Raw genomic sequence first — 8,406 nt, forward strand, 5'->3', positions numbered from 1 at the left:
ACCAACGGATATGGAGTCGGTAGCATTTTCCTTAGGAACTCCCACTCTTGCTACTACAAATAAAATCCGTAGACAATGTGGTAGCAACATTGCTATGGAACGACATTCCATAGCATGATCCATTGCAGATTAACAACGAAAATATGTTCCATAGCGATCTTCCTTAGCAAATCGCGTTTTTCTTGTAGTGAGGCCGTGATGAGATGGGAGGTTCCGAAGTCTCCATCTGTGATTCAGAGTTTCCTGGGATTGGCAGGCTATTACCAAAGATTCACTCAGGACTTCTCCAAGATAGCCGTACCCTTGACTTGGTTGACGGAGAAAGTCGTAGTCTTTCGTTGGGGACCTGAGCAACATGCATCTTTTAAGACATTGAGGCAGAGGTTGTGTGAGGCACCGATCCTAGCCCTACTAGAGGGCGTGTATGATTTTGTAGTATACTGCGATGCGTCTATTTCAGGTTTGGGCGCGGTATTAATGCAGAGGGGGCATGTCATCGCCTACACCTCAAGGAAGCTGAAGCCTCATAAGGCGAACTACCTGACATACGATCTAGAGTTGGGGGCGGTTGTCTCCGCCCTCAAGATTTGGCAGCATTACCTCTATAGGATCCGATATACCATATACACGGACCATAAGAGCTTGAGGTACCTTATGGATCAGCCAAATCTGAACATCAGGCAGCGTCGGTGGCTAGATGTGGTGAAGGATTACGATTGTGAGATGCTCTACTACCCAGGGACGCCAACGTTGTGGTCGATGCCCTTAGTTGCAAGGTAGCCCCGATCCGAGATATTTGATTGAGGATGAAGATGGTGACTCCACTTTTGGAGCAGATCCAAGAGGCGTAGGTTGGGGGTTTGAAGGAGGAGCGCTAAAAGTGCAAGCGGATCATAGGCTAGGTGGCCTCGTTTGACTATGACAGCCGCGGGTTGTCGACCCTGTATGGGAGGGTCTGGGTTTCGTACTAAGGTGGAGTATGGAAGATTTTGATGGATGAGGCCCACAAATCCAAGTTTTCCATCCATCTCTGTAACAACCCATCATCCTCAATTCAATAAGAGTCAAAAATCTCATTTCGATCCTTATGTGTATATATATCCTCTATTATCCCAAGCGCTTAATTATAAGTTAATAACTAAATATAGCTTAATCCTTAGGTGAATCTTGTTACTATAACTTAATATAGGTGAATAGTTTAAGGTTTAAATCAATAAATTAACTCCAAAAGGAGTTCATGCCTAGAATTAACTCCAAAAGGGAGTTTACGACCAAAATTCCACTCCAAAAGAGTGATCACGGTCCAAGTGTAAACTCCAAAGGAGTTCATGGTCCAAGGGAACTTCCCAAATTTAGTTAACAGCCAAAGTTAAAATGAAAACAAGGGTTCATGGCCAAGCAATGGTCGTGAACACCCCTTATTGGGCTGAAAACCCAATTTTAAGTCCATTTGTGGATCGTAAACGCCAAGGCCCAATACCACTTCAACCGTAAGCACCCCATATATATATATATATATATATATATATATATATATATATATATATATATATATATATATACGTTTTCACCCGTGAATCAACTTATTTCCCCAATTTTAAACTGTGAACCACTCCAAAAATCCTCTCAACTATCATCCCTGAACAACCCCATTTTCTCTCAATCTTCAAGAGTTTACGCCCAGTTTTCTTCAAATCTTCATATTCCCCAAGGTTGTAGAAATTGGGATTAATCGTGGATTAATTGCTTGGCGTTCTCCAACCGATTAGGATTAGGGGTGTTGAAGGTAGGTTGTCAATATCGGTCAACGATAGGCTTGGCGGCCTTGGCGGTCAACGACGGTTAATGAAATTCAAAATTAGTCAAATGTCAAAGGTTGTAAAAATTAAAAAAAAAAGGCTCCAAAGGTAGTCAAATGTCAATTCGTCTAACCCTACTATCGTATTTCATCGTCGTTTTTGTCTTCTGACTTCTCTTTTGGCGGTTGAAGCAAACGTAAGAGCTTACACCCGCGATACAGCTGAAGTCGATGCCCACAAGACTACGATGAACCTCCATTTGGCACTGACGAACATCCAGCGAACAGATACTCTGGCGAACCTCCAACGAATAGATACTCAGCCTTCAGGTATGCAATTTTTGTTTCTCCTTGCACCGAATTTGTTTTCCTCCAAAACAAAATTCGCATTTCTCGCATTTGAATTCTCCCATATGTTAATTTGTTCAGTTGATTTATGTATGTATTTCTTTCTATTTCTCCCATCTAAATTCGTTTTTCTTCTAGCAACCTTGAGGCGATATTTCTGTGATTATGTGTTTTTCATTTTTTTTCTAAAAAAAGTTGAATACTCCAATCTGTTTGATGGGTACCGATTTCTGCAACTATTAATCCATTTGTTCTTCATATTTATCCCATCTATATGTAACTATGTATGTATTTCAGTATGTCTTGCACCTGTTTGAATTTCTTGCATAGTTGCATATGTTCTTGATTTATTCAACTAAGATGCTTATTGAATTGCTCTTATCTAGTTGTTATGCTGATTTTTGATGAGAATAAGAATTATGATGATATCTAGTTGTTATGCTGATTTTTGATGATTTGTTGTAGTCCAGGTGCATGTTTGTTGTTTTTTTTGGAAGAGAAAGTGCATGTTTGTTGTGTTATCAACTTATTATGAATTTATGATTGATTGATTTCTGAAGATATATAGAAAAAAGGCCTTTTACGACGCTCATTGCGAGTCGTAAAACGCTCAGACGATGCGCAAATGCGCGTCAAGGAAGGCCCTGCCATAACGAGAGAAGACGCGTTTTTGCGCGTCGTCTATAGACGACGTGCATTTATGACACGCAATGCGTATCATTAAATCCGCTGTCAAGAAAGGTCATGTCATAAATGAAGATGACACACTTTTTTGCGTATCGTAATTTTTATTTTTATTTTTTTAAAAAAATTATTTATAGTTTTACTAATTTTCAAATTAAATTTGCATTTAATGTCTCATAATAGAAAATAAAATACCATATACATAAAATACAATCCATTGCACACAAGTTAATGTCATACAAATAATCATTCCAATAGTAGACAAATGGATAAATCTCAAAGGGTTCAAAAATATGTTTGCCTTCTTCAACATCACAACCATATCTTCTCCAGACTTGAAGTTTTGTCCTGAGATATTAGGAGATTTATAATCCAAATTGTACTTTGTACCTAATACAAGAAAAGAAATAAATATAAATGTTAACTAATCAATCACATGAATATTTACTCAGGCATCATAGAGAAAGTTGCTTTATATTTTAATGGCATGCCTATAACTTTGTAATAGGGAGAATTTAAGAAAACAAAAATATAATGATATTGTAAATAAGTTGATGAAAGTATGTTGTTATTTCTTAAATGCAGCCATTGTTGAGAGCATATAAGAGGAATGATAATTGACCAAATGCCATCCCACAGTTGACTACATACACCTCTGACTTGCAGTACTTGAGGGCAATTTCGGAAATTAATAAATCATATTAGTAAATAAACTAAAAAAGATAAAAATGAATGATTTTGATTTCTTACAGCCATGATGTTAACAATGGCATATGCTTCTGTTTCAGACCGCACTGTCTCCATTCTCATTCTACAAAAGAAAAAAAAAATCAAAATCTTTATTGACTTATTTCTTGTATTTAGTAATTTAACCTTAAAAGAAAAAAAAAGAAAAAAAAGAAAAAAAAAAGCCACCTATGTTCCGGATGAATTAATGTAAAGATAAATAGGCTTAGCTGGATTATCATAATCCAACCATATAAAATGAGCAACAAGAAGCTCAGTCATTGCAGGAACAATCTACAACAACCAAAATTATACTTAAATTCATTAAAAATAAAGAATTTAAAAAATATAAAATAAAAATACCAGTGCCTAACACAAACCTCTCCCCCAAAGCTGCAGTCTCTGTGAGCCCATCACAACACCACATCCAATAGAACCACTTTCATTCCCACATATCAACATTTCTTCATCTTCCTGCCACGTTACTTGCTGATAAGTAATCAGTCTTGAGAATCCAACTGTCAAGTTAGGTTAAAACTTAGAATCAACCACAAAGCTCTTTCAAGCCCTTCTGTTGTATACTGACTCACCTGCACTACAAAACATAATTCCACAACCTCTTTCTTTCGTTTTTTATTTATTTTTATTCTTATCCTCTTTTCCTTGAAAATATTGTTATGGGATCTTCACCTTGTTATCAACAATACAAGGCGTATAACCTCTAGTCAGATGATTTAACAATGCTGTTATCACCTACAAAGCACAAACAAGTTAAATTTTTAAGAAGTAAGACATACTTGATATGCATTTTCATCTGCTGCAAGTACTATTATAGCTCGTGCTTTTGAAACCAAAACCTAAGAATATCAAAAGAAATTAACAAGAAAGATTTGAAGAATATGGTGGGCCCCAGTGTACCTGATTTACATCTGACATCCCCTTCATGGGAAAAGACAGTGTGGGTCAGCTTAAAGATTGTTGGAAGAATAACACTTTTTGCAGAAGTGTGTATGCCAAAGGTGCGAAAAAAAAGGAAAAAGGAAAAAATATTTCAATTTTACCTTTTTCAAGTCAGCAAGTATAAGAGGACTACCACTTCTGCATATAACTGAAGTGCCCATGAAGCTGAACTCAAGTTTTGCTATATCCATCTCCATGGCCTCCTTGTCTCTTTCCGCCAGGACAACCACCACACCACCACCAATGCTCTTGTTTGCTATTGCCAGCTGCTTCAAAAGTGAACCCTCTAGTTGACCAAAACATTATCTTCTTTTGACCTTTGTGCATAAAGTAATTAAATACCAAGACTTATTACCAATTTGTCACTCCATCCAAGAACAAGTATGTGGTTGCTTTCAATGACTTCATTTTTCCCTTTTCATAATGAATCTACTTTCTCGGAGATAGTATCTGAAACAAGCCCTAGCATCATTGCAAATATCAACATCCCTCCTGAACTTATGGAGACTGAAACAATTCTTGATCCAGTGCCAACTCTATTTGCATGATTCCCTGAATTTGCCACAAATGTCCAAGAAAGCCAAAGGGCTTCTGCAAGACTACCATCACGTACAGCATAAAGTGCTAAACCACCAAATGCAATGAGAAAGATGGTTGCAAAGAGAAGAGCATGTAGTTTTGCGTAAGGGTAGATAGAGAAGCATACATCCAACATGTATGCAATTCTTTTCTTTAATGGAACCTCTTCTTTGTTGTTATTTGAACGTTTTGAGATGTTCTTGATTTTAGGAAGATCATCAAGATATTTGTATAATACAAAAAGTGTCACAAGAGTAAACAAAACAGTGTAGAGAGCAATGTTTCGTCTGTCAGTGTCACTTTCATGTTTGAAAATCTCCATGATTTCATCATGAGGAATGTCTTTATTCAAACAAGTTCTATGAAGATCATAATTCTCTTCCTGTATGGAGAATAAACAGGCTTTAACAAAATCATCTGTTTGCAAGAGTACAGAGTCAAAGGACTTGATACTTGAAGCTTTCTGACTTCATTCCTTAATGTTATTGCATAAGATGCAAACACTACACATAAAAGTGGAAGCTGCATTAAGAAATAAACATGGCATCATCAAACACTAAACATTAAAATGCGAGATAGATGTTCTGAGGGCTCCATGCAGAATAACAACATGACATTACAGACTTATAAACAAGATTCAAGTGATAAGTTCAGTACATTTAACTCACACAGACAAATTTGGATTTTCAATGGGAAATTAGGAAATGGAACACAGTTTAGTTTTATATACCCGCTCAGATTAGGACTGTATACATATAAATTCTAATAGAGAAGAATAATTCACCAGGTTACGTATCAAGGAACTCCTGATCCTGGCGTTTTTGCGAGCAGGAGAAGATGAACTCGGGGAAGACGAAGAAGTCAAATTAGAAACTGGAGCTTGAGCGAGCACTGGCGGAACGATTCTCTCCGATTTAGAATTTGACCCCGGCGCTGGTGAATGTGATGTACTCGCACTCGCAGTAGCTGATTGCATTTCGTTTCCCCCTTGTGGTAGCCAAACTCTTAGGCATCGAAGCGCTTCGAACCAGAGAAGGAGAAGGAGACGAAACAGGTGGTTGTTTCCTCCGATTATAGAAAAAAGCTTTTCTCGAAAAAAGATTTCCATGTTCATCCTTTCCATGTTTCTAATTTATCCATAATTTTATGATCTATGTATAGATCTATGGCGTACATCTTAACTCCGATTATAGAAAAAAGCTTTTCTCGAAAACCTAGAATGATTAAGATTTAAGAGAGATTGAGAGGGAGAGTTGAATCTGTGAGGTTTGGAGGCGGTGGAAGTGGATGTACGGTGGAGACGAAGGCGTCTTAGGAAGGGAAGATATGGGATAACAGAATAAAGAGACAATAAGGGCAATTAGATAGTTGATGCTGGTGGTGGCGATTACGGCTTCCAAATGGAAGGGATAGAGAGTGCAGAGGTAGAGGAAGACGGCTGCTTCAAAAGGATTGACAGCCTCATAATTCTATTAGGTTTCATTTCTAGAGGATTATAGAAGGAGAAGAAGGAGAGGGATGAGATGGAAATACGAGAGTGAGAAAAAATTAGGGTCGGATTTAGGAACCCTAAATCATCGGCTCAAATTGATAACTGGGAGGTAAGAACCCTAAATCCTCAGCTCATTAGGGTCGAATTAAGAGTGTAAGAAGTTGTTGGAACTAAGAATTAGGTTTTTGGTGGAGGTGATGGATCGAGGAATTGAGGAAGCTGTGGATGAAGACGAATGCCCTAATTCGAAGAGGCGGGGAATTTTTGGGATGAATAGGCGAGGGGTTAATTTTTTGGATTTCATTTTTCCCCCTAAAAAACGCGTGTTTCCTTAAAAAAAATATAAAGCAACATTGTTACACGACGCACATTTTTTGATAGGTGTCCTCCGTATTTTTTTTCTAACATTGATTTTAGGGCACGCAAAAATGCGGGTCCTCTCTCCTTCAAATTTTGGAAAACTGACATTAATTTTTGGGGCACGCACAAATGCACGTCCTCTATCAGTGTGTGTCATTAATTGCGCATCATAAAAGGCTATTTTCTGGTAGTGATATATGTTATGATGGTATGATTTCTGGTGCATTTTTGATGTATTTTTCTGGTGTATATAATAGTTTCCAATCATGACATCCAAAAATTCAACTTCACCATCGGTGGGATCAACCATGAGCGGTGCTCATAAACGGAACTCAGATGATATAGGTTGGGAATATGGTTTTTTCCTAGATAAAAACAAGATGGATACAATGAAATGTACTTGTGTGGAAAAGTGTTTACTGGGGGGGGGGGGGTGGGGGTTACTAGATTGAAACAACATATTGGTCACGTGCCGGAAAATGTAAGTCGATGTCCAAACTCTACAAAAGATGATCAATTGATAATGCGGAATTTTATTAATGAAGGGATGATAAAAAAAGAAAGCCAAACACGAACATGATAAGGCCTTAAGATCGGAGGCAATACAAGTGTTAAATGATAGTGTTGAAATGAATGAAATAGAAGATTCTTTAGGGTTGAAAGCACCAAGATATAGGCCCCATGGATGGGTATGCAAACAAAATAAACCCTAAAATTATGAAGGGAAAGGGAAAAAAAGTTTATCTTAATGATGTTTTTCGAAAATAAAGAATTTTAGTGTGTCATAAATTCATTATTAGGTGGGCATATAAAACTACAAATCCTTTTCATGCATGGGAAGATGATAGCTTCAAAATGATGTTGGAGGTTGTTGGCCAATTTGGAACAGGGCTCCTACCTCCTGCTAGGTATTCTTTAAGTGACCCACTTCTAAAGCATGAGGTTGAATGAACAAAAAGTTTGTTGAAAAAAACTAAGAAGAATGGAAAGAGATTGGATGCTCGATCATGACAGATGCTTGGTCTGATAGAAAGAGAAGGAGCATTATGAATTTATGTGTAAATTCAAGAATGGGTACCATTTTTATATCATCAAAAGGATGTTCCAATGAATCACATACAAGCCAATACATATATGATTATGTGGAATCTTGCATTCAACAAGTTGTTCCCGATCATGTTGTTCAAGTTGTGACCAATAATGCCACGAATAACATGGGAGCTGCAAAGTTACTACAAGAGAAAAGACCAACTATTTTTTGGACATCATGTGCGACACACACAATTAACCTATGCTCAAAGGTATTTATATTTTTTTTATTACATTATTTACTATTTTAGTTTTTTACCTGTCTTATTTTATACTATATTTCCTTAATTTGTTATATAATTTTTTTTCAAGGTATCGGTGGACTTCCAAGGTTTAAGAGAGTCTTAGATCAAGCAAATAAATTAACCAT

The 8,406-nt window shown here is 37.1% G+C and overlaps 1 pseudogene; it reads right to left on the reverse strand.

Annotated features, from left to right (window-relative positions):
* Positions 1-3,745: 3,745 nt before the first annotated feature.
* On the reverse strand, positions 3,746-7,104 carry LOC145050123 (putative ion channel SYM8; annotated as a pseudogene).
* Positions 7,105-8,406: the final 1,302 nt, after the last annotated feature.

Source organism: Lactuca serriola, chromosome 5, assembly GCF_051521515.1.
Source record: "Lactuca serriola cultivar US96UC23 chromosome 5, Lser_US96UC23_V15, whole genome shotgun sequence".
NCBI lineage: Eukaryota > Viridiplantae > Streptophyta > Magnoliopsida > Asterales > Asteraceae > Lactuca > Lactuca serriola.